Source organism: Vulpes lagopus, chromosome 8 (assembly GCF_018345385.1).
Source record: "Vulpes lagopus strain Blue_001 chromosome 8, ASM1834538v1, whole genome shotgun sequence".
Taxonomy (NCBI): Eukaryota; Metazoa; Chordata; class Mammalia; order Carnivora; family Canidae; genus Vulpes; species Vulpes lagopus.
Window position 1 is genome coordinate 101,046,457 of NC_054831.1, and position 24,787 is coordinate 101,071,243.

The following is a 24,787-nucleotide window of genomic DNA, read 5'->3' on the forward strand; positions in this document are numbered from 1 at the left end:
CAGAGGGACGGACGGAGGGACGGACGGACGGACGGCGCCCGGGGACGGGAGGGGCGGGGCGGGGAGGGGGCCGCCCGCGAGCTCGCCCGGCCCCTCGGCGGCGGCCCCGGGCGGCGGCGGGCGGAGGGCGCGGCGGGCGCTGTCGAGACAATAACCCGGAGCCGGAGGCCTAGCGCGGCCGGGACCCCGCGCCGCGCGCCCCGCGCCCCCCGCGCCCCCCTGCACCCCGGCCCCCGGCCCCCGGCCCCCGGCCCGGGCCCGCCGCCGCGGGGGCGCACTTGCGCGCCGCGATTCCGGGCGGTGTCACGAGTGAAAAGTTTTTTTTTTTTTTTTTTTTTTTTTTTTCCTGCTCGGCGGAGATCCCGGTCGGGCTGGGACGGCCCTGCCCCGCGGCCCCGGAGCGCCGCCCCGCCCCCGCCGCCGCCCGGGCCCGCCGCCCCGGCCGCCGCACATCCGCTCGGCCGCGGCCCGGGCGCCCCGGGAGGGAGCGGAGCATGGCGGGCGGAGCGGCGGGGGAGCGGCCCTGAGCGGCGCCCCGACAGGTAACTAGCTCCCGCCGCAGCGCCCGAGCCGGAGCCCGGAGCTCCCGGGTCCCCCGCGCCCCCCGCGCCAGCCCCGCGCCAGCCCCGCGCCAGCCCCGAGCCAGCCCCGCGCCAGCCCCGAGCCCGGTCGGGCGGGAGGCGGCGCCGGCGGCGGAGCGGCGGGACCGGGACCGGGGCCGGAGACCCCGAGACCCCGAGACCCCGAGACCCGGCGCGGCAGGTCCTCTGTGGCGCCCCGCTCCGCAGCGCCGACTTCCCCAAACCCGTACGACGCGTGTGTGCACTTCTGCATCGGGGAAGTCGCTGAACCTGGCAACTTGTGTGTTGGGGGGAAAGTTAGGGCCCTGCCGCGACGGCCTTACGGCGTGGAGATGGCTGCCGCAGCCGGGGCGCCCCCCGCCCGTGGGACTTCTGCCTGGATTCTGTTTAGTTTATTTATTTTATTTTATTTTATTTTATTTTATTTTATTTTATTTTATTTATTTTATTTACTTTATTTATTTTATTTTATTGATTTAATTTTACTTTATTTTATTTATTTATTCAATTTTACTTTATTTTTTATTTACTTTAATTTTACTTTATTTTATTTTACTTTATTTTATTACCTTTATTTTATTTTACTTTATTATTTTATTTTACTTTATTTTATTACCTTTATTTTACTTTATTACCTTTTTTATTTTACTTTGTTATTTTTTATTTTATCTTACTTGATTATTTTATTTCACTTTTATTTTACTTTTTTATTACCTTTATTTTATTTTACTTTATTATTTTTTATTCTGTCTTTATTTTATTATTTTATTTTACTTTATTTCATTTTATTTTACTTTGTTTTACTTCATTCTGTTTTTCTAGTTGCAACCTTTAGAAACGTCTTCGGTTGGATTTTTATCCACAGACTTTGCCCTTCTGAGTCTTCCCTGTTGTGTTGTGTTGTTTTTTGTACATTTTAGGTGAGTGATCTGTTTCTCCAGTTAAGTGGCTCCTTTCAGACATTTACAGCCCTAATGATACTTGTTTGGTCAATGAATCGAAAGCAAGTTTTCTGCTCAATGTTTCTTGTTAACTGACCTAGGAAGGAGAAGGAGAGAGTGAGCGTTATGGTCGCCCAGCCTTGTAGTGAAAAAAGAAAAAGCAAAAAACAAAAATACAGCCGTGAGTAGTTTGATCTGTTAAGACTTCTCTGCAGTTGAGAACAGAATGTATAGAGAGGGAAGTGAAATGCTTAAAGGGATCGTTGTGGGAGTCGTATTGATTATAACAAACATCTGTCCCTTTAGAATAGTACTTTCCTTACGTCTCTGTAGGTTTTAGGTTTTGGTCCCAAGGTTTTGGCTGGTTCTGTCTAATAAGACACAGGGACCTCCTATGGGGGGCAGGAATTAGTGAAGCACCAGAGACAGCCCACCAGTCGGAGTTATAAGCACCTCTGAGCCAATCGGTAGTCTTTGTAGAAAAAACTACTTTGCTCACAGCAAACACAAATAGCTTTTTTATTCCGTATTTTAGTGTGTCTTAATTTTTTTTTTTTCTCTCAGTACTTTGGTAAAGTAGGTGAAACCTAATACTTTGCTTTTGAATAAATGTTAAAGAAGTGTGGCATCCTTTGGTAGGTATATCTTAACTATAAATTAATATTTACTTTGCTCGTGCTACCCTATGAAAAATAGTTGGCATTCTTTAGTTCAGAGAAAAGATAACTTTTGAAGAGCAGGATCAAATTATTTCACAGCTTGTTTGTTGTTAGGTGAACTGCATTTCAAAATGAGAGTCTTTCCACTCTTACTGTATATTGTGTGATCCCCCCCCCCCCCTCAGAGTGTAGTCCTTGGAGATATTTTTAGAAATTTATTGTTTGTTTGTGTTGGTAAGATTGTGGACCTTCAAGTCATTCCTGTTAAGTCAGAGTAGCTTTATGAAGGAATTTAAAGCGTATAGGTGATCTGCTTTATGACTTGGGTAAGTAATATTAAGCAACGAAAGAGGTTATTCTTGGGCATCTAAAAGAGCAGAACAAAATAAATGGCATTGAACTTCAGTTTCCTTATATGGCTTATACTTGGCCTCAGAGCAGCAGAGCCTTAATAGAGCAAGTCTTTTATAAAGAATTATCACTTTGTGAAGATGTTTCTCTGCATTAGTAAATTTTACAAGTGAAAAGTATGGTAGCACTTGAAAGTGACTGCTTAAGTCCATTTATAAAGTTCTTGATTTTTTTTTTTTTAAAGGATCAGTAGTGTATTTAGATGGAGACAGCACACTTTACAAATGGGAAATGTTCACCTTTGTAGAACCTTTGTTTCCTTTTGTACCACCAAGGCAAAATTTACTTTGTGGTTTACTTAGAATTTTGTTACTTGAGTACCGGATTAACTTAATCAATTTTAGGCTTTATATTATTGTCAGACTATACATATTTTCAGGCCTTGTTTAAAATGTGACCATGGGGTTTGAAAAGAGGTTAAGAAAGACGTAATCAGAATATTCAAGTGGCTTTACATTTTGGGTATTCTTTTTAGCATCATATGGGGTTTTTTTAGATTAAATTGGTAAATCTAGAGTACTTCCAAAGCTTTTGTTTACATTGCACAAAATACATGTTTAATGGCACTATTTACGGAAGGTACTTAGGAGTTTTCAATGGTGATAAACTTAATCCAGCAGCTAATTAATTCAAATATTATGTTATGAAGTTCACCTGCTGTTTGAGATCGAGCATTTGCAAACTTTTCGTGTCTGAAAAGCTTACGGTCGGTGGTTCAAAAAAGGAAACCCAGTTTTTATTGCATGCTATTTCTTAATGAAGTGGTAGCTGTAGTTAGAGACATTTTACATATATCATTGATAAATCTCTAAATTGATAAATTCCTCTCCTTTAGCGATAGTGATACTGAACTCTAAGGTAGTAAACAATACCTTACTTTAAGAAACACTTTAGAATTTCAGAAAGTTAGGTGCATGTTTCAGCATTTATTTTAAATAATTGCTTATAGAGAACATAATCAAGAGTTTAAGCTGTTTTGTCTTAGAAATAGATTATGGCAGTGTTTGTAACATATTTGGGTTTGTGCAGAATTTTAGTGATGTTGGATAGCAAAGTAGTTTCTTTTTTGTGAGGGCTACCTACCTAGATTCTTTTTAAAGGCACTGTTGCTTGAAGTTTTTGTTTTGACTCTTTCTCTTGCCTATTTCCCTATTAGATTTTTTCCCCCCATGGGAACACCTGCGTTGTAGATTCTAAAGAGGTCTTTATTTTTTTCTGTCCTGACAACATAAATTGTACTTGTGCTTTGCTGGTCAAAATAGTTTGCTCAGTTTTTGCATGCATGCTGTTTGCTTTTGCCATAGAAATATATATGTGGATTATGCCTGATAATACTTTTGTATTTTGTAAGGAAGGAGCTCAGCACTTCTGCCTTCAAGTTTTCTTTGATTGACTCTGCATCTTTTGTTTCTTTCTTGGTGCCTTTCATCATTAACTCGAACCGTACTACACCCATTTTTCAGATTTACCTTTAGCGTTTGCCTCTGTTTTCTATCGTAAAAAAGGAATCTAACTATTGTTAGACATTGTCTTCTAATTTCTTTAGCTTCCTATTTTTATAGTTTGCTTTATTTACTTCCTCTATTTTCTCCATGGTCAGCTGTTGTTTCTTGATTGTATGTTGCCCTTCCCTTCTTTTCTGAACTTTGAGACCATGCTCATCACCTAAAAAGACTCTTTACAACATAAATAGAAAAAAATTATATGCCCCATTTAATTATAAATACCCATTTTTTTTGCATTTCCACTCAGTTTACATGCCAGTATTGTAAGCTGCTACTCATTAATATATTTTGTTTTTATTTATGCTTCCTGAACTCTTTTTTTTTTTTTTTTTTAAATATCCCCAGAGGGATCCCTGGGTGGCGCAGCGGTTTGGCACCTGCCTTTGGCCCAGGGCGCGGTCCTGGAGACCCGGGATCGAATCCCACGTCGGGCTCCCGGTGCATGGAGCCTCCTTCTCCCTCTGCCTGTGTCTCTGCCTCTCTCTCTCTCTTCCTGTGTGACTATCATAAATAAATAAATAAAAATAAAAAAAAAAAAAGTTTAAATATCCCCAGAATTACTTCTGTTAAGATCAGGTTTTTACATACTAATTTTATTAATAAGACTCTCTGTAAACCCCTATGCCTTCTTGTTTTATTATGCTTTTGACTTCTTAAGGTTTTGACACAAACATCTCTCTGTATATTTCTTCGTTTTGTCACTTTCCTTTCTGTCCTACCTCTCAAGGTAGGTGCCTTTTCTATCGACGTCCCTAAAATTTTGAAATTGCCTTCGTTTTTATGAAATAAGCACAGTGGAACTGTGTCACTCACTTTATTCTTGTCACTTGAAATTTTGTTTCAGGTACTATTGAATGAAGGCCTTGCCAGGCTTAAGAAATGGTAGTGTGTAAGACAATAGAAAAGATCATCTAAAAATTAATAAAAGACTTTATGTGGAGAATATCTATGATTTTAGGTATATAGAATGTAGTAGAAAAAGTAGAAAATAATAAAAGGACAAGTAATCAAAATGGGTGTAATAACATCTGGGGACGTCAGCTCTATGGACATCCTTATTCAGAACCTATTTACTTTTGTACGTATTGAGTGGTTTCCGGTCTTTTTTTCTGTACCAGAAGAGTTGAGAAGGGCACTGTGACAGCATCCTTAAGTTCCCAGAAGGGAATAGGATAATGGAAAGAACACTGAATAACTTAGGCAGTAGAGTAGTCTTGGACAACTTGCTTTGGGTCAGTGTGCCTTATACATTTCATCTGTCCTTAGGAAAAATTACTCTTTATAGCATAATAATATAATTACAAGTAATAGTAGACCTAAGGCAACTATTCCAAACGTTTTGGTGTTAGGATGCCTTTATACTCTTAAAATTACTAAGAACCGTTCCCACAGAGCTTTGGTTTATGTGGATTATATTTATTTTACTTCCTGTACTACAAAATTTTTAAATATCAATTGGTTTGTTCAAAAAAACATAAATCATTGCATGTTATAAACAAAACAACTATTTTTCAAAACAAATCTTAGCAAAAAGAGGGACATTGTTGAATATTTTTCCAAGGCTTTTATGTCTGGTTAAATAGAAACAGCTTAATTCTCATATCTACATTTATTTATTTATTTTAAAGTTTTGATTTATTTATTCATGAGAGACAGAGAGAGAGAGAGAGAGAGGCAGAGACACAGGCAGAGGGAGAAGCAGGCTCTATGCAGAGAGCCTGACGTGGGACTCGATCCTGGGTCTCTAGGATCATGCCCTGGGCCAAAGGCGGCACTAAACCTCTGAGCCACCCGGGCTGCCCACCACACCAAAATTTCTTAAAGGATATATAGCTGTGGTGTCAGATTGGACACTGTATCAGTGAATTTTTCATTCTTGTTACCTGGTAATCCATTGGTTTATTTTGCACTTTGAATGAATCTTTTACCTGTTCATGATTTTCTGACATCATATAATAGTGGTTTGAAATGTTGGTTCATTGAGTTATACGTTTTCCAAATGTTTATGCATTTCTTTAGGTAGTAGCAAACAAAAGAAAAAAATTGTTACCATCACCACTAATTTCATCAAAAAAACTCTTTAATATTGTGAAGCTGTCAAGTTCAAAGTGACAAACATTTTCCACATTTCTAAATTTTCACTAGGAGGTTTAAATATTAATCATTGGTAACAAATACTGTTAGTGTTTTTTCCTTGAAGTTGCAGGTGTACTTGGTTTATTTTTTAGAAAAGGTCTCCCGAATTCCTAAGTCTACAAGCATAGTTTGTCATTTGTTCTTTTAGGTCAAAATGATGTTTTATGAGAAAAAGGTTAAGTTAGCTCATCATTTGAAGTAATTACAGAGGTGCTTTTCCTCAACATCGCCATTCTTTCACATTAAATGTGAAAAAGACAGTATTGAGTTCAGATTTAATAAAACTATTTTATACTGTTTTATTAAAGAAATCAGGTGAAAGTGACATTTAAAAAGAGATCTGGGAATGACTACAGAGAACAAACTGATGGTTACTGGAGGGGAGGGGAGCAGGGATGGGTTAGACAGGTGATGGGTATTAAGGAGGACACTTATGATGAACACTGGATGTTGTAAGTGATGAATTGCTAAATTCTACACTTGAAATTCATATTTCACTTGTACATTAACTAGCTGGAACTTGAATAAAAACTTCAAGGGGGGAAATCTGGGAATATGCAGTGATGCTCATATAGCTCGATGCCAGTGCTTTTGCACTAAGGTGTTAGCAATTTTACCTACCATTTTTTTGCACCATTGCTGTTAGTATAATGGGAAAGGGCAAATGATGTTTCAGTATTATTATGAAAATCGTTTTGATCTTGAAGACTCTTTGAAACATCTGAGGACTTCTAAGGCCCTAGGAGCACACTTTGCACTTTAAAAACTTGGATGTTGGGATTTAGGGAGCTTTCATTACTTTGATTTTGTGTGTGCGTGTGTGTCTTGTATTACATTCTGAAAGAATCCTGAGGCTTGGTATTTTAGCTCACCAATTTGGTCTTCACTTCTTTTCACTTACTTTATTTGGTGGGGAGGATAGAGTTTCTGGGAACTCTTTTTCACAGGAGTTGATTTTTTTGTTGGTTTTTTGAGAGAGTGAGCAGTGGTGGGGCAGGGGAGGGCGGGCAGTGGGTACAGAGGGAGGGAGAGGGAGAGAGAATCTTTTTTTTTTTTTTTTTTTTTTTTTTAGGGAGAGAGAATCTTGAGCAAGTTCCATGCTCAGTGAAGAGCTGGATGCAGGGCTTGATCTCACCACCCTGAGATTGTACCTGACCTGAAATCAAGAGTCAGATGCTTAACCAGCTGAGCCACCCAGGTGCCCCATAGGAGTTGATTTTTAATTTTTAGCTGTATTTTTGGTTTACTTGTAACCTGTTGAATCTCTGAGATAAAACTTTTACATTGTTTTCTGTTTCCTCTCTTAGCAGTATGGGAGATTTGATCATACTGTGCTTGATGTATCTATCATGCTTCTGGTTTTTCCTCAAATGTTAGATTTTTTCATTGTGGTTAAAGCTTTGTACCGCGGTCCAGATTGTATGGCATTTGTCATTTCATGGTACTCTCCCAGCCCATGTGCATCCCTGTTGTTCTGGCTTTGGTATATTTATTTACTTAATGGCTTTCTCCTTTAGGGTATGTGGGTAGCTTGTCCTCTTACACGTGTTTCCTTTCCCTGGGGGAATAATATTCCCCTATTTTCACAGTTATACTGACCGAGTGTCAGAAATCCCGCAGTACAAAGTGCTTGCTGGAGGCCTTAACTGTGCAGCTGTTCTATGGTTTTATTACCTGGCTGACTGCCCAGGACACACTTCTCCCAATCCTTATTGCTAAGAAAACTTAACTCTTTTTGGAGATCCTACTTTGTTTTGTATATTTGGTTCTTCAGATGTGTGTTGTGTTGTCGTCATTTCCCACCTTCCCCCACTCCCATTCAGTTTTGATTCTCAACAAATGCCATTCTGTGTTATTATCTGTAAATATAATCCTCTCTGGCAATGCTGTAGATTTTTTGTAATTCTTCTTTCATATTTAAAAGTTTGAAATAATGACAAATATACAGAAAAGTTGTAAGCATAGTACCAAAAGAAGCATGGTACGAAAAACTTTTTTGTCTCTGACCTATATGACAGTAAGTTGCCCTCCTGACCGATACTCTGTTACCCCCAAATACTTTAATGTTTATTTCCTACAAGTAGGGACATTATCCTATGTAATGACATTATAACTATCAAAACTAGGAAGTTAACAAAGAATACTTAACCTAAATCTCACCAGTGTCCCCATGTCTTTTAGAGCAAAAAGATCCACATGAGAATCTTGCGTTACATTTAGTTGTCATGTCTTTTAATCTGAACAATGTCTGTGTTCACTTTCAAGGACCTTATTACAGATTACAGATCTAGTTATTTCATAGAATATCCCTTAATTGTATTTCCGTGACGTTGTTATGATTTGACTTTTGATTAGATTTATATTTTTATGATTAGATCTTCGACAGGGTTATCGTGGAGTGATGCTGCATTCTTCTCATTGCATCTTATCAGGTCGTAGGCAATTTCAGTTGTCCCCATTATTGGTGATAATCGTTGATTATGCAATTATGGTTATAACTACCAGATACCTCCTTATACCAAGGTATTCTTTCCTCATTTGTAATTAACACATATTTTTGGGGAAGGTAATTTGGGACTATGTAAACATTTTGTTCTTCATTTTTAACTTATTTATTTACATCTATATAAACTCATAGTTAGCTATTACATCCGTTGGGTTATAATCCATTATTATTCATTTTGATACTCAAATTTTTGTGGATTTGGCTAGTGAGAACCCCTTCCAGCTGACTTAATTTCTGTTTTCTTTTTGATACAGCTCTTCCTCCTTGAGCACTTCTTGTATCCAGCACAAAATGGTGTTCAGAGTTACCGTTAAATTTGCTCTAGTCATTTTTAGCGGAAAATGATACTTAGAAGCCAAGATCTGGGTACTTCTTGTCTTTGTTGTTCTTGGGGTATCTGCTGCACCCAGGCCTCCCTAGTAAATAAAGCTAAGGGATATTTTTATTTGCACACAAGTACACATTCACATGTATGAGTATATTTCAATAAATACAGAATGGTTTCTCAGTAATACATCTGATTTTAATTCAGCACCACATGGTTCATTCTCATGATTTCCCTTTGCATAGTTGTAATTTATATTTGACAGTGAGAACTAGTTTTGTTTCTGTACTTTTTTTGGTGAGGGAGATGAGGCAAACATTTGTTCAGACAGACATATTCAGACAGAAGTCAAATCCCTGTAGTCAAATTAATTTTCAAAGTATTTCTTAAGGGATACAATTCTAAAATGTAATATTGGTACAATACATTTTGGTGAAGTATTTCATTCCTTAGCAATCCCAGGTTATCATGTGAAAGGCGGATGAATGGTGGATGGAAAGAATCAAAGAATCAGTACTCTTAATGGATAAATCCTTGTGGAGGTAATGTGGGAGCTCAATTTTAGTTGCATGCAGTGATTTTGATGTAACTGTTTTTCCATGTTTAGGTTATATTGTTTGTGTGATTCCTAAGTTTGGCGTATGTATCTTTCTTCCTGATAATGATGTCCTTAGAATTTCAAACCTTAGGCTAAATCTAAAGTCTGGAGGGATGGGTGGGGATGGGATTGTTTCATTTGTATTAGGACCAGTGTAAGAAACCTGTAATCTCCCTTGCCAAGGCTGTTGCTTAGCCTAGAAGAAGTTAGTTGACTTCCCCAACCCTGGAGATTTTGAAGTGATTTAAGAAGTATACTGGGATACCTTACTGTGATTAGAATTAAGATTTGCTCTCCGTCTTCTAGGAAAAGATAAGGATCCTGGCAGCAGCAAATGGATTCTTTGGGTGCCCTGTTAATCCCTGGGGACCTCAAAAGATTTTAATTATCCTGAAAGTAACTGCAGAATAACAGAGACTGTGTATAGTAGCTACACTTTGATTTGTCAGAGATACTTTGTCAGAGATACTTGATATCAGCACATGGTTTCTTGTCTGCTCTTTTGAAAACCATCCCCAAGCCAGAAACCCTGGGAGTCTTCTTGCTGACCTTACTCATTGAAATCAATACCACTTCTATCAGTTCTTTGTTTGTGAAGTATTTATAGACTGAGATATTTTAGGGTAGGCTAGAGGGCTGGATAAGGTACAAGTAGAAGAGGCTTTGGTAGGCAAACGGATAAAACAATTATGTTAATTTTTTTCTGGTTATAAAAATTCAAGTACAAAAATATATAGCAAATGAAAAATTTCCACAATCCCATCTGTCTCAGATACTCTTATCAGTGCATTGTGTATTCTTCTGAATACTTCAGTACGTAGTCCATCGTATCAATGTGCATGTGTATATACATGTGTCGGTATTTTTAAATATAAATGGGAGATATATTTCAAATATATATAAGGAGATCTAGTAGATGTGTTTGTGTGTTAATTAGTGTTATGGTTGTTTGTAGGTCGTTATACATGACACTGCTGTATAGAATATATGTTTATCCTTTACTATATGCACATAAATGTTCGTACTTTTATATGATTCTGTTCTGTTGGATAAATACCCAAAGTGCATTTGCTATGTGTATAATTCAGAATGATTGATAGAAACAAATTCTCTGAAGATTTTGTATCAATTTATACTTTCACAAATAGTATGTAAGAGTATCTTTCTAAGTGCATTCTTGAACAAATTGGATATAAGCTGTCTTAAAGTACTTGTGCAAATCTGAGGCAGGTAGTAAGGTATATAATACGTAAGAACATAGGCTTTGGAGTTAGGTTGCCTGGGCTTAAATCTGTTCCTTACTAACTGTGACGTTAGCAAGTTCATTGTAAGAATTCTTTTAGGAATATTACATTTTTGTGTGCCTTTTATGTTCCATATGGATTTAATTGGTTTGTTTCTTATATGCTGCTTTGGTTATATAGAAGTTCAAATTTTAATATAGTCAAATTAATCAATTTTTATGCATTTTTGGATTTAATGATATTCTTGGAAAGGATTTGTGCCAAGATTATAAACATAACAACCTAAGTTTTTGGCTTAAGGAGTGAAGTAATCATCTGGATTTATTCTTAGAATATTTCTATCTACTATCACCATTTGTTGGGTAAATCATTTTACCTCTAAAATTCTATCTTTATCAATAGTAAAGTTCCAAATATACTTAATCTATGTCAAGAGTTTTCTTTGCTTTTTATTATGATAATACTATGCTGTCTTGATTTTTTTCTTCATTTTAGTATGCTTAATATCAGAAAGTTGTGACTTATCACCCTGTTTTGCACCCAGGTGCCCCTATTTTGTTTTTAAATATTGATTTATTTGAGAAAGAGAGAGACCGTGTGTGTGCATGCATGTGGTAGGGAGGGGCAGAGGGAGAGGGAGAGAGAAACCCCAGCAGACCCCAAGGTGAGCATGGGGCCCAACCTGACCTAATGACCCTGAGATCGTGACCTGAGCCAAAATCAAGAGTAATATGTTCAGCAGACAGAGCCACCCAGGCCCCTATCACTCTACTTTGAAAATAATTTTCCAGGTGGACTTGAATCATTCTTACCAACTTCTAAATACTTGTTGGTATGCTGGGAGTGCTTTGAATTCATAGATTAATTTAGGAAGTTATTGATACCTCTAAAATAGCATATGCCTTTTATGTGAACATAAGTTTTCCACTTAATAGTTTACACCTTTCAGTGGCATTTATGATTTTCTTCTTACAGTTTATGCCTCTCAGTGGTGTTTATAGTATGTATATTTCTTGTAATTATAAAGAAATGTGTATATTTTTTGCTGTGTTTATTTCCACAAACTTAATGGAGGGAGGGTGAGAGCTGTTGCTGTTATGAATGGGGCCATTTCATTGATTGTATTCTTACCTGGATATTTAAATAGAGGAAGGGGATTGATTTTTCATATGTATTACCTGCTGTATTCTGAAGACTTGAAACCCATATTTTTAACTACAAAATCTTTTTGAAGTTTTTATTTAAATTCCAGTTAGTTAACATATTAGTTTTAGGTGTGCAGTGTAGAGACTCAGTGCTGCCATACATCACCCTCTGCTTATCACCACACATGCCCTTCTTAATCCCCATCACCTCTTTTACCATCCCCTCATCCACCTCCCTTCTGGGAACTATCAGTTTGTTTTCTATTAACTACAAAATTCTTCCCTCAGTTTCCTTACCTTGCCTGAGACCCTCCACCACTGCTAGGGTAGCAGTCTGATTTATTTAATCTTCATTAATGGGACAGGTTATTTTTATTGTTGCCCAGGACCTTCCATTTAATCATACTGTATTTGCTTTTTTTAAAAATTTATTTTAATTTATTTTAATTTTTAATTTTTAATTTTATTTTTATTTATTCATAGAGACACAGCTAGAGAGAGAGGCAGAAATACAGGCAGAGGGAGAAGCAGGCTCCATGCAGGGAGCCTGATGTGGGACTCGATCCCGGGTCTCCAGGATCACGCCCTGGGCTGCAGGCGGCGCTAAACTGCTGTGCCACCGGGGCTGCCCTGCTTTTTTTTTTTTAAAGCATTGTCTGGTTGTGGGAATGGGAAGGAGAAAAAGATAATTTTCTAAACTGAATGTCATTTGTTAGAGAAGTAAAAATTCTTGGCTGATTTAAGTAAAAGTTGGTATCTTCTACTACAGTTCTGCCCCTAATTGCCTCTTGAAGATGTTTTCAGTAATACTAGAATGGCTTCATGAACCTTTTTGTTTCTTGACTGATTTTGGTTTATCTCTGGAAAAAAAAAATCCAATTATAAACGTTTTCCTTGAATTGCTTAGTACTTAGTATGATGCACAGTAATAATCATGTATACCAATAGATGGCAGTTATTTCAGTCCTTTATTTGATTAAAATAGCAAACTCTGTCTCTCTTTTTTAAATATTTTATTTATTTTTTCATGAGAGACAGAGAGAGGCAGAGAGACAGGCAGAGGGAGAAGAAGGCTCCATGTAGAGAGCCTGATACGGGATTCAATCCCAGGACCCCCAGGATCACGCCCAAGCCAAAGGCAGATGCTCAACCACTGAGCCACCCGGGCATCCCTACAGTAAACTCAGCAAACTCTCTATTTAAGTTCATGCACATATTTTTGTCAGTTTACATGGTTTCACTGGCCTTGACCTTATCCTTCCTGTAATATGATAGAGAATTTGCTGTGAATGAAAGATAGGTTCCCCAGAATGCTGATACTTTCCTCATAATCAATGGATTTTACCTCTGAAAGTGACTTAGAAAACAGTCCAGTCTAGATAACCACCCTATCTTTTTTTTAATAATTAGTAGAAAAGGAAACTATTGGCCCAGATGGGGAAGTGAAATGTTAGAGGTCATTTAGTTTGTTAGTGATGTAAATGAGGTTAGAAAAATAAATTCAGTTTTCCTCTCATTTTTTATTTAAAATCATTTAGTCAATATATAATACATCATTAGTTTCAGATGTTGGTTTTTCTCTTACACCAACCTTCCCTAGGTAGTTTCTGAAGTATACATTTTCTTTGGCACTGTTTTTTTGTGCCAGATGTTTATTTTTTACTTTTTAATTTTCACTCCTCCCCAGATGTATTGAAATGTCATTGCCATATACATTGTCTAAGTTTATGGTGTACAGTGTTGTTGATTTGATACACATGTATTGCAGTATGATCACCTCCACTGTATTTGGTGATACCTTCATCATATCTAAGCACATGATTACTTTTTTCTTGGCAATTTTCGAGTATATAACACTGTATTAACAATCCATCACAATGCTAATCCATCACATTATATCCTCAAAAGTGTACTTAGTTTCCCCCTCAGACCCATACTTCTAACTGGAAGCTAGAATAACAATATTTTCCAAATATTTTTAACAGTTGTTACAGAAAGGGACCCCTGGGTGGCTCAGTGGTTGAGCATCTGCCTTCTGCTCAGGGCATGATCCTGGGGTCCTGGGATCCCACATGGGCTCCCTGCGTGGAGCCTGCTTCTCCCTCTGCCTGTGTCTCTGCCTTTCTCTCTCTCCATCTCTTGTGAATAAATATATAAAATCTTTAAAAAACAATAGTTGTTACGGAAGAAGAAGTTCTGGGGTCATGTAAATGATGAAACCTTGGACTAATGAGCCCATCCCCCCATCCCCAGCCCCCACCTTTGGCAGATTCCCATCTGTCACAGATCATTTTTTTTTTAATTTTTTAAATTTATTTATGATAGTCACAGAGAGAGAGAGAGAGAGGCAGAGACACAGGCGGAGGGAGAAGCAGGCTCCATGCACCGGGAGCCTGATGTGGGATTCAATCCCAGGTCTCCAGGATCGCACCCTGGGCCAAAGGCAGGCGCCAAAACGCTGCGCCACCCAGGGATCCCAGATGATCATTTTTAAATTTAGAAATAAATGGAATTCAGTTCGGTTTACAAAAAAAAAAAAAAAGTTGACATAAATATTTGAGCCAAGAGGATCAATGGAAAGATTTATCCTAAAGTAGTACATAATTTGTAATCACAAAGTTAAAAAAAAAAAAACCTTTTAAAGATTTTATTTGAGAGAGTGTGTGCGTGAGCTAGCTGGGCAGCAGAAGAGAGAGAGAAGCAGGCTCCCCTCTGAGCAGGGAGCCCGACAGGGGCTGGATCCCAAGATCACGACCTGAGCTGAAGGCAGGTGCCCAACTGACTGAGCCAGCCCCTATCACCTCAAATTTTAAAAAACATTACTTTTTGAGTAGTTTCAGATTTCAGGAAAATTGAAAAGGAAGTATGAAGTTCCCATATATTCTACTCCATTCCTGTTTATCCTTTAGTTAACTTATGTTTGTTACAGTTTGTGAACTCATAGTTTACATTAGGGTTTACTCTTTCTGATATACATTCTGTGAGTTTTGACTAATGTGCAAGGACTTGTGTCCACCGTTGTTAGTGATAGCATTGCGGACGGTTTATGGGTAAGTGAAATTAATGACAGCAGCCTTGTAAAGGATGAGAGAGAAGAACTGGGGATATTCTAAGAATTCTCTTAGGATACTTGGCATTACTTGAGAAGACTGAGTTACCTTTTACTGGCATATATGTGGGAATAACTACAGAATGTAAAATCACCCGTATTGAATATTTGGAAGCTGATTTTTAAAGAAATTATAAACTTTTGGTGATTCATGTCTAGTTTCTGGAAAAATAATGTTTAAATGTTGACCTGTTTCATTTCTCAGAAACAGGCAGGCACAATTATAGATGAAAGTGGGAGCATTCCCATCACTAAATTTTTTAATGATTATTCTACAACTCCTATTTGGCTTCTTTCTACACATTGTCATCCATCAAGTCCAACTCAAGTACCATTGTTTCCACTGAAGGTTCCTCAGGTATTTAAGTCTTCCCTTCTTTGGATTTATGACTTACAATTTTTTTTTTGATTGTGGTAAAATACATATAACAAAATTTACTGCACTAACCATTTTTAAGTGTACAGCTCGATATTAAGTACATATTGTTGTGCATTAATCACTAGTGTCCATCTTCAGAACTCTTCATTTTGCAAAATTGCAGCTCTGTGTGCATTAAACAATAACTTCCCCTTCCTTCCCTCTTCTTCCCAGCCATTGGCAACCCACTATTATACTTTCTGTCTCAGTGATTTTGACTAGTTTAAGTGCCTCATAAAAACGGAATCATACAATGTTTGTCCTTTTGTGTCTGGCTTATTTTACTTAGCATAATGTTCTCAAAGTTCATCCATGTTGTAGCAGATGCACAGTTTCCTTTTTAAGGCTGAATGTTCTATTATATATACTACATTTTTCTTAACTATTCATCCGTCAATGGGCACTTGGGTTGCTTCCACATTTTAGCTATTGTAAATAATGCTGCCGTAAAAATGCGTATCTCTTTGAGACCCCACTTTTAAATCTTTGGGTTATATATGGAGAAATGGAATTGCTGGGTTATATGACAATTTATTTTTTTGGGGGGGAACTGTTATACTGTTTTTCACAGTGGCCACCAATAGTGCACAAGGAGTCAAATTTCAACATACCCTTGGCAACACTTATTTTCTGTTATTTTTATTTTTGTTTTGGAAAGTAGTCATCCTCATGGGTATGAGGTGGTATCTCATTGTGGTTGTTTTTGTTTTTTTAAGTAATCTCTACACCTGTTGTGGGGCTCAAACTCATAACCCGGAGATCAAGAGTCACATGCTCTACCAACTGAGCCAGCCAGGTGCGCCTATCATTGTAGGTTTGATTTCCTTTTCCCTAATGATGAATGATAGGAACATCTTTTCACGTACTTATGGGCCATAAGCACTTTCATGTGCTTATTTTATGTCTTTGGAGAAATGTCTGTTCAAGCCCTTGGTCCATTTTTTAATCAGGTTGTTTTGTTGTTGAACTTTAGGAGTTCTCTGTACCCTGGATATTAATCCTGTACCAGATACATGATTTGCACATATATTCTCCTGTTTTGTGGTTTTTTTTTTTTAACCCTGTTGATAGTGGCTTGTTGTACAGATTTTAAAATATTTTTTATTTTAAAATTTTAATGAAATCTAATTTTTCTTTTGTTGCTTCTGCCTTTTTTTTTATTTTAAAATTTTAATGAAATCTAATTTGTCTAATTTTTCTTTTGTTGTTTCTGCCTTTGGTGTTGTCATCAAGAACTCATTGCCAAATCCAGGACATTTCCTGGAGGTTTCCACTATGTTTTCTTTGAGGAGTTTTAGTATGGATTAATAACTTTAAAAAAAAAAAAGATTTTAGGGGGATCCCTGGGTGGCTCAGTGGTTTAGCGCCTGCCTTTGGCCCAGGGCACGATCCTGGAGTCCCGGGATCGAGTCCCACGTCAGGCTCCCTGCATGGAGCCTGCTTCTCCCTCCTCCTGTGTCTCTGCCTCTCTCTCTCTATGTCTATCATAAATAATAAATAAATAAATAAATAAATAAATAAATAAATAAATAAAATAAACTTTTTAAAAAAGAAAATGTTTATTTTTTTATTTTTTTTTTTAAGAAAATGTTTAAAAAAAGATTTTATTTATTTATTTGAGAGAGAGAGCATGAGCAGTGAGGAGAGTAAGAGGGAGAGGGAGAAGCGGACTCCCCACGGAGCGGGGAGCCCAACATGGGGCTCAATCTCAGGACCCCAAGGTCCTGACCTGAGCTGAAGGCAGATGCTTAACTAGCTAAGCCACCCAGGCACCCCTGGATTTATAACTTTTAAAGAGTGCTTGGCTACTTAATTTAAAACTTAAGTACATAAATCATTTTATATTGTTAGTGGATATTTTGATTAGCTTAACTAAATTTTTCTTTTTAAAGTAAAAGTGCGAGTGTTCTCGTCTCCTCTGGTTTATAAATGTTTCATTTCAGGCTTCTTTCTGGAACTAAACCCTTTATTTTGAGATAATTGCCCAGCTAGCTCACCCACATGCTCTCTTAAATAAATAAAATCTTTAAAAGGTTTTTTTTTGTCCTCTTTTTATTATGAGCAATTTTGTTTTATGTAGCTCTATTGTAGATGATTGATGAAATTTTATATAAATTATAAATTTTGTATATTTGACATCCATCCTTTTTTGAAAAATATATTTATTTATTTTAGAGAGAGAGTGCATGCTACTCTGTGTGAGGGGGGATGGGCAGGCAGAGGGAAAGGGAGAGAAGCAGACTACCCCCTGAGCATGGAGACTGACACAGGGCTCATGGGGCTGGATCCCACGACCTTGAGATCATGACATGGGCCAAAATCAAGAGTTGGTCGCTTAACTGACTGAGCCACCCAGGTGCCCCTCCATCCATTTTTTCATAGCACAGTATTTAACACAGAAAGAATAGATTCTTGGTATATATTTGTTAAGTAAATTTATACCTATATTTTGTTAAATTTATACTTAGTTATATTGAGAATAGCATTTGCCTTAAAACGATAGACTAAATGCTAGTTTACTTTTTATACACTTTTTAAACTATTTTTTGCCATGCATTGGAATGTAGTATTATTGGGCATTTTCTTCAGAGTGTAGTGTTTAATACTTTGAACTGTGTATGAAGCGAAGAGGTTTCACTGTATCTACTTATTTACAGAGTACAGTTTCTTCCTCATGACAGTGTTTCACCTATATCTAGTCTACTTCATGCATCAGAGCAAGGACTTGGGATAGATTTATGGAGGACAGGGTGTATGTAGTCTCAAGTCTATTGTCTCCTAGCTTTAGATGCTGTCTATATAACAAGAGCATTTAAGTACCTGCCTTGTGCTATAAGAACTGTCCTAGGCTCAAATAAATACATTAAGTCTTTCTTAATTATATTCTTAGTCTGTAAGTAGCCCTACCTTTATTTTGGTAAATGAAGAAACTGACTTTTATAGGGGTTCTTTGCCAGGGTCCACTGATCCCTTCAGCTATGTAAGCAGTTAGTTTGCTGTGTCACTTTTTAGCACTGTTTGTTTGTTTGTTGATCTTTTTTGATTTTTTTTAAATTTTAAGTAATCTGTATACCCAATGTGGGGCTTGAACTTAACAACCCTGAGATCAAGAGCCTGGCTGAGCCAGCCAGGTGCCCCTTATTGAATATTTTCAGATAATAAATAAAAGAACAGCCTTTTTTTTTCTTTTAAATATCTTTTGTTCTTTTATTGTATGATAGAATTACTTAAATAAGATCCTTTTGTGTTCAAATTGACGTTATTTTTTTTTAAAGATTTATTTATTTATTTATGATAGAGAGAGAGAGAGAGAGAGAGAGGCAGAGACACAGGAGGAGGGAGAAGCAGGCCCCATGCCGGGAGCCTGATGCAGGACTCCATCCCGGGACTCCCAGGATCACACCCTGGGCCAAAGGCAGGCGCTAAACCGCTGAGCCACCCAGGGATCCCCCAAATTGACATTATTTTTAATAGTTCTTCATAAATATAAGATTTGGGTTTACTTTTAATAGGATGTAAATACTATAGTTAATAGAAATAGAAAGTCACATCCAAAGAAATGAATAAGGAAATGAATAGTTTTTAAGTAACTTAGCATGATTGCTGTGATAGACTAGATTCAGCTAAGCTTCCTGGGAGCCAAGGTTTTCATTACCCTAAATAAAGAAATGTATCTACAGAGGAGCCAAAAGATTTTCCTTGTAATTTTAAATGATTTCTAAAATCTGAATACTCTTCTGTAAGAGCTATTGAGTAATGAATAGACAGTATTGTTGACAATAATTAAATAGCTCATATTCTATAGCTCTCAGGCTCTTTTTCATAATGAAAAAGTTGTGTTTTTTTTCAATTTTTTAAAAATAATGATATTCTTAATAAATAGGGCATAAATACAAAAAGCTCAGTGAAGATGGATTATATACAAGGATAAGATAATGTAATTCAAAAAAACAGATACTTTTTTTGTACTCTAACTTGATCCTAAGGGTAAATTAGATGTGGATGGATTTTTTTTATACTGCCCTATCCATCATTGTTCTAATTTGGGCTAGCTGGATAGCAGACAACTTCAGAATTTTGTTTTCAAATGAAGGAATGACATATCACAATTCTATTTTGCTTATTGGTGGACTGGAAATCAGTTGAGGAAATGGTATGTTTACTTTCAAATTATGAAAGGTGAGAAGTATTTATGTCTGAGAGAAGGCCATTCCTTCTCTACAAGGTGTTCTTGACATTATAAAGCTTGTAGTTTCCTCAAGAGGCAAGTTTAGATGTCCTCCTAGCACCTAATGTGAATGCTTTACTGAGACCACTAAAACACCAAAGAATATGATACAGATGATTTTAGCTTAAGAGGTTTTCAGATTTCCAGTAGTATAACCAGTCCAAAGTCTGCTATTAAAAAATCCTCATAGTTCCAGGAAATGTCAAATTTTGATTCCCGTGGTGTCCCAGTTTCATTGAGGTGGCTTTAAAAATATAAAGACAGACTTTTCAGTTAATTGAAAGAGGTGACTTTACAGTGAGGTGTTATTTAACACTGAATGGTTGCATGTTGGAATATGAATGTCACTGATAGAAATTGTGGTTCTTCTAGTTAAGGTATACCCATTCCTTTTTTGTAATAAGTATTAGGACTAGTTGTCCTTTTTAAAAAAGGACTTAATTTTTCAGAGCAGTTTTAGGTTCACAGCAAAATGGAGCATAAGGTACAGAGATTTTCCTGTTATAACCTTTGTCTCCACATGTGTACGGCCTCTCCAGTTATCAGCATTCCCCACCAGAGTGGTACATTTGTTACCATTAATGAGACCACACTGACATGTAATTATTACCCAAAGTTTTTCTAAACTGAATTTGTCTTGTATCCCCTATTATATTTCTAAGCCCTTTGATATTGGAGAACCACAACCACGTGTTATACTTTATGTTCCCCCAAGACCTTTGTAGTACGGCATTAAATAAATAGGGAACTAAATGGTGTGGCTAAAAAACAAGAAAAAATAATATTTGAGTAGTAGAAGCAGCTTAAAATTTTCTCTTTTATTCTTTCCTATGAATCTGATGCTATTTTACTTAAAATATAGATGAGCCTATATTTTTTATATTTATATAAATTATTTATATAAATTATAATATATATATATTTATAGGCACCTATAGGGTGCCTAGCTGGCTCAGAGGAGCATGTGACTCTTGATCTCTTTGAGTCATCTCAGGGAGATGAGTCTTTTAGCCCTAAGCTATGTTTTGAATGATTTAATAGAATTACAGATATTATGAGTAAATTTTAATCTGAATTCTACAGCTTTTACCGAGTGGTGGTATTTTTAAATTTTACTGATAAGCTTTAAAAATCTTTGTGTAACAAGGTGTTGAGAGTTCTGGCTTTCTTTCTTTGAAAGGTTTGCGATGTTTATTTAATTTTAATTTTAATTTTAATTTTAATTTTATTTTATTTTTGTTTGTTTGTTTGTGATATTTATAATCATACCTAGGCTAAGTTAACCCTAAAGCAAACACATTAGCCTTACAGAAAAGTGAGTATTCAGACTGGCTTCTAGTTTTTGTTTTGCCAGTTCTCACCTTTTTTCTGATCTTTGGTCATGGTTTCTTCTCTTGAACCCAGGAAGAAGTATGCTTAGGAGGAAATTCACCTTAGGAAGTGAGGGCTTGTCTGTACCATGTGATTTTTCATTTTAATAGAGGTTGATTTTAGAGGATCCAGAATATGTAACTAATGGAATTTCAAGCAGTGGTATTCATGTCCAGGATTCTCAAATCAGGTCATGTTTTTCAGCAGGTTTGGTTCAGTTTCTAGGACAGTGTACACACTGCATAAAAACATATTTTATTTATAGCTCTCTTCATTTAAAACACCACATAAAGAACTGAAGAAATAATTGCCAACAGTGGTGGGTAGAATGAGGAGTCCACAGAAAGGTAAAATACCTCACCTGAGCAAAGGATTCGACTCTAGTTAAGTTGTATAAAGATAAATTGGGATTAGATTATGGACTTCTGGGTGTAAATAATTTATCTTAAGTTTTTAAAGAGAGAGGGAAGCAATTAAATAATCTTAAGAAAAAAGTCAAGTGCTTACTGAATGCATTGGGAAAGCAGTTTGGAATGTGTTGTGTTAATACGTCATAATGGCATTAACTGATGTATTTTTTTTTTAAAGGTGTTTTTTCTTTTTTTCTTTCTTTTCTCTACTTTGGGCTTGAACCCTGAGATCGAGACCTGAGCTAAGACCTAGAGTCGGACGCTTAACCAACTGAGCCACCCAGATGCCCCTAGATATTTTTTCAATTGAGTTATAGTTGACGTAGAATAAAATTCACTGGTGAAAGTATATACTTCAGTGTTTTTAGTACATTTATGAAGGTCTATAACTATCATTTAATTCCAAAATACCTCATCACCTTAAAAAACCCTGTACACATTAATAGTCATTCTTGTTGCCTCTAGCCCTAGACCCTGGCAACCATTAATCTACTTCCTTTTACTATGAATTTGCCTTTTTTTTTTTTTTTAATTTATTCATGAGAGACATTGAGAGAGGCAGAGACACAGGCAGCCGGAGAAGCAGGCTCCATGCAGGGAGCCCGATGTGGGACTGTATCCTCGGACTCCAGGATGACACCCTGAGCAGATGCTTCCACGGAGCCACCCAGGTGCCCCACTATGAATTTTCCTTTTTGAGACATTTCATAAAAATTGAATCATACGGCAGCCCAGGGGGCTCAGGACCTGATCCTGGAGTCCTGGGATCGAGCCCCGCACCTGCTTCTTCCTCTGCCTGTGTCTCTGCCTCTCTCTTTCTATCTCCCTCTCTCTCTCTTATGTGTTTCTCATTAATCAATAAATAAGTAAAATCTTTTTTAAAAATTGAATCATACTGTGTGTGACCTTTGTGTAAGGCTTCTTTACCATAGCATAATGTTGTCAAAGCTCATCCATGTTGTATCCTGTATCAGTAATTAATCTCCTTTTATAGCTGAATAATAATTCCATTGTGTGGATATACAACATTTTGTTTGTCCATTAATTAGTTGATGGGTATTGAATTGTTTCCACTTTTTGGTCACTATAGGTAATACTGCTGCGAGTTTTTCAGAGAGGGTTTGTTTTCACTTCTCTTGATTATATAACTATTAGTGGAATTGATGGGTCATATGGTAACTATGTTTAACTTTTTGGAGGAACTGCTAAACTTTTTTCAAGTGACTTCCTAGTTATATTTCTATCTGCAACATATGAGGATTCCAATTTCTTTACATCTTCCCTGGCACTTGTTATTTCCTGTCTTTTTTATTGTAGTCATTCTTACTGGGTATAAAATTTTATTTCAGTGTGATTTTGATTTGTGTTTCCCTAATGACTGATAATGTTGAGTGCCTTTTCATGTGTTTATTGACCATTAGTATATCTGGAGAAATGCTTCCTCAAATCCTTTACCTGTTTTTAAGTTTTGTGTTTTTTATTGTTGTAATAGTTCTTTATGTATTCAGGATACAATTCCCTTATCAGATATGTGATTTACAAATATTTTCTCTCATACTGTGGGTTGTCTTTTTCACTTGCTTGATAAGATTATTTTTTGAATTTTAATGGATTTTTTCTAGTATTTTTTTCATGAATGTGGTGCAAATGTTTTTTTATTGAGTAAATATTCTGTTTCTAGGACTTTTGTTGAGAATGAATGTTGCCTTTTTAAAAATTCCTTATGGCATTGTCAAGAAGATCCATTTTACACCCTTTTCATCTGTGTGATGTACTGTTAATAGATTTTTTTTCTCTTAGCATTCCTAGAATTCATTTTCCATAGCTATGTTTAGTATTACTACTGTAATTTGAGTTTCTCCTACATAATTTAGGTTTAACTAACTATTTGGTTTTTTGAAGTATTCTCGAGTATAAATGTTATATTGATGCAGTATGCTAAATTTGATAATTGTTGATATCAGAATTATATTCAATTTGTAATAAGAATTGAGAATTTTCTCATATTTTTTATGAGCCCTAAATCTTGCAATCAAATTCCATTCCTTTTTTTTTTTTTTAATCTTTATTTATTTATGATAGTCACAGAGAGAGAGAGAGAGGCAGAGACACAGGCAGAGGGAGAAGCAGGCTCCATGCACCGGGAGCCCGACGTGGGATTCGATCCCGGGTCTCCAGGATCGCGCCCTGGGCCAAAGGCAGGCGCCAAACCGCTGCGCCACCCAGGGATCCCAATTCCATTCCTTTTAAGTTTGCAAGCACTTAAGTGCTTGGTGTCTTTTAGAATAGTGATTTATTGGTAAACTCTTAAATTTCATCCATGATTTTCTATTTCCTGAGACTGTTTTATGATTTATATTTTATAGTAAGTCATGCAAAATTTAAACATTACTATATATTGAATTTAGTAATATATTTTTAAGACTTTTTTTGTTTTGTAATATAAAGATCTACATTTACTCCAAAGTACAGAAATAATGTTTTTTTAAAGATTATATTTATTTATTTGACAAAGTGAGAGAGCATAAGCAGGGGAGCAGTAGCAGGGGGAGAGGAAGAAGAAGGCTCCCCTCTGAGCAGAGAGCTCTATGAAGGGCTCCATCCCAGAATTCTGGGATCATGACCTGAGCTGAAGGCAGACTCTCAACTGACTGAGCCACCCAGGCACCCCAGAAATAATTTTTGTAAGATTTTATTTATTCATAGAGACACACAGAGAAAGAGAGAGGCAGGGAGAGAAGCAGGCTCCATACAGGAAGCCTCACATGGGACTCGATCCCAGGTCTCCAGGATCACCCCCCCAGGCTGCAGGAGGCGCTAAACTGCTGCGCCACTGGGGCTGCCCCCAGAAATAATTATTATATGTGCTATTCCTTTTTTTTTTTTATTAAAATTTTTTATTTATTTATGATAGTCACACACACACACACACACACAGAGAGAGAGGCAGAGACATAGGCAGAGGGAGAAGCAGGCTCCATGTACCAGGAGCCCGATGTGGGATTCGATCCTGGGTCTCCAGGATCGCGCCCTGAGCCAAAGGCAGGCGCTAAACCGCTGCGCCACCCAGGGTTCCCTATATGTGCTATTCCCATTCTGATTCCTACTGATGTGTTGTATTGGTGCTCTTTTTTTTTTTTTTTTTAAATCTCTGCTTTACTCTTGCTCCCTCAGGTCATTTTCTGGACAGACTACCTGTA

At 37.2% G+C, this 24,787-nt stretch overlaps 1 protein-coding gene across 11 annotated transcripts in view; it reads left to right on the forward strand.

Moving 5' to 3' along the window:
• Window positions 1-298: 298 nt before the first annotated feature.
• ERBIN (erbb2 interacting protein) overlaps window positions 299-24,787 on the forward strand; it is a 115,977-nt gene continuing 91,488 nt past the window's right edge. For all 11 annotated transcript variants that reach the window (XM_041764916.1, XM_041764917.1, XM_041764921.1 and 8 more), the window contains exon 1: window positions 299-542. The gene's annotated coding sequence lies outside the window, so the exon portion shown is untranslated. The remainder of the gene's footprint in view (window positions 543-24,787) is intronic.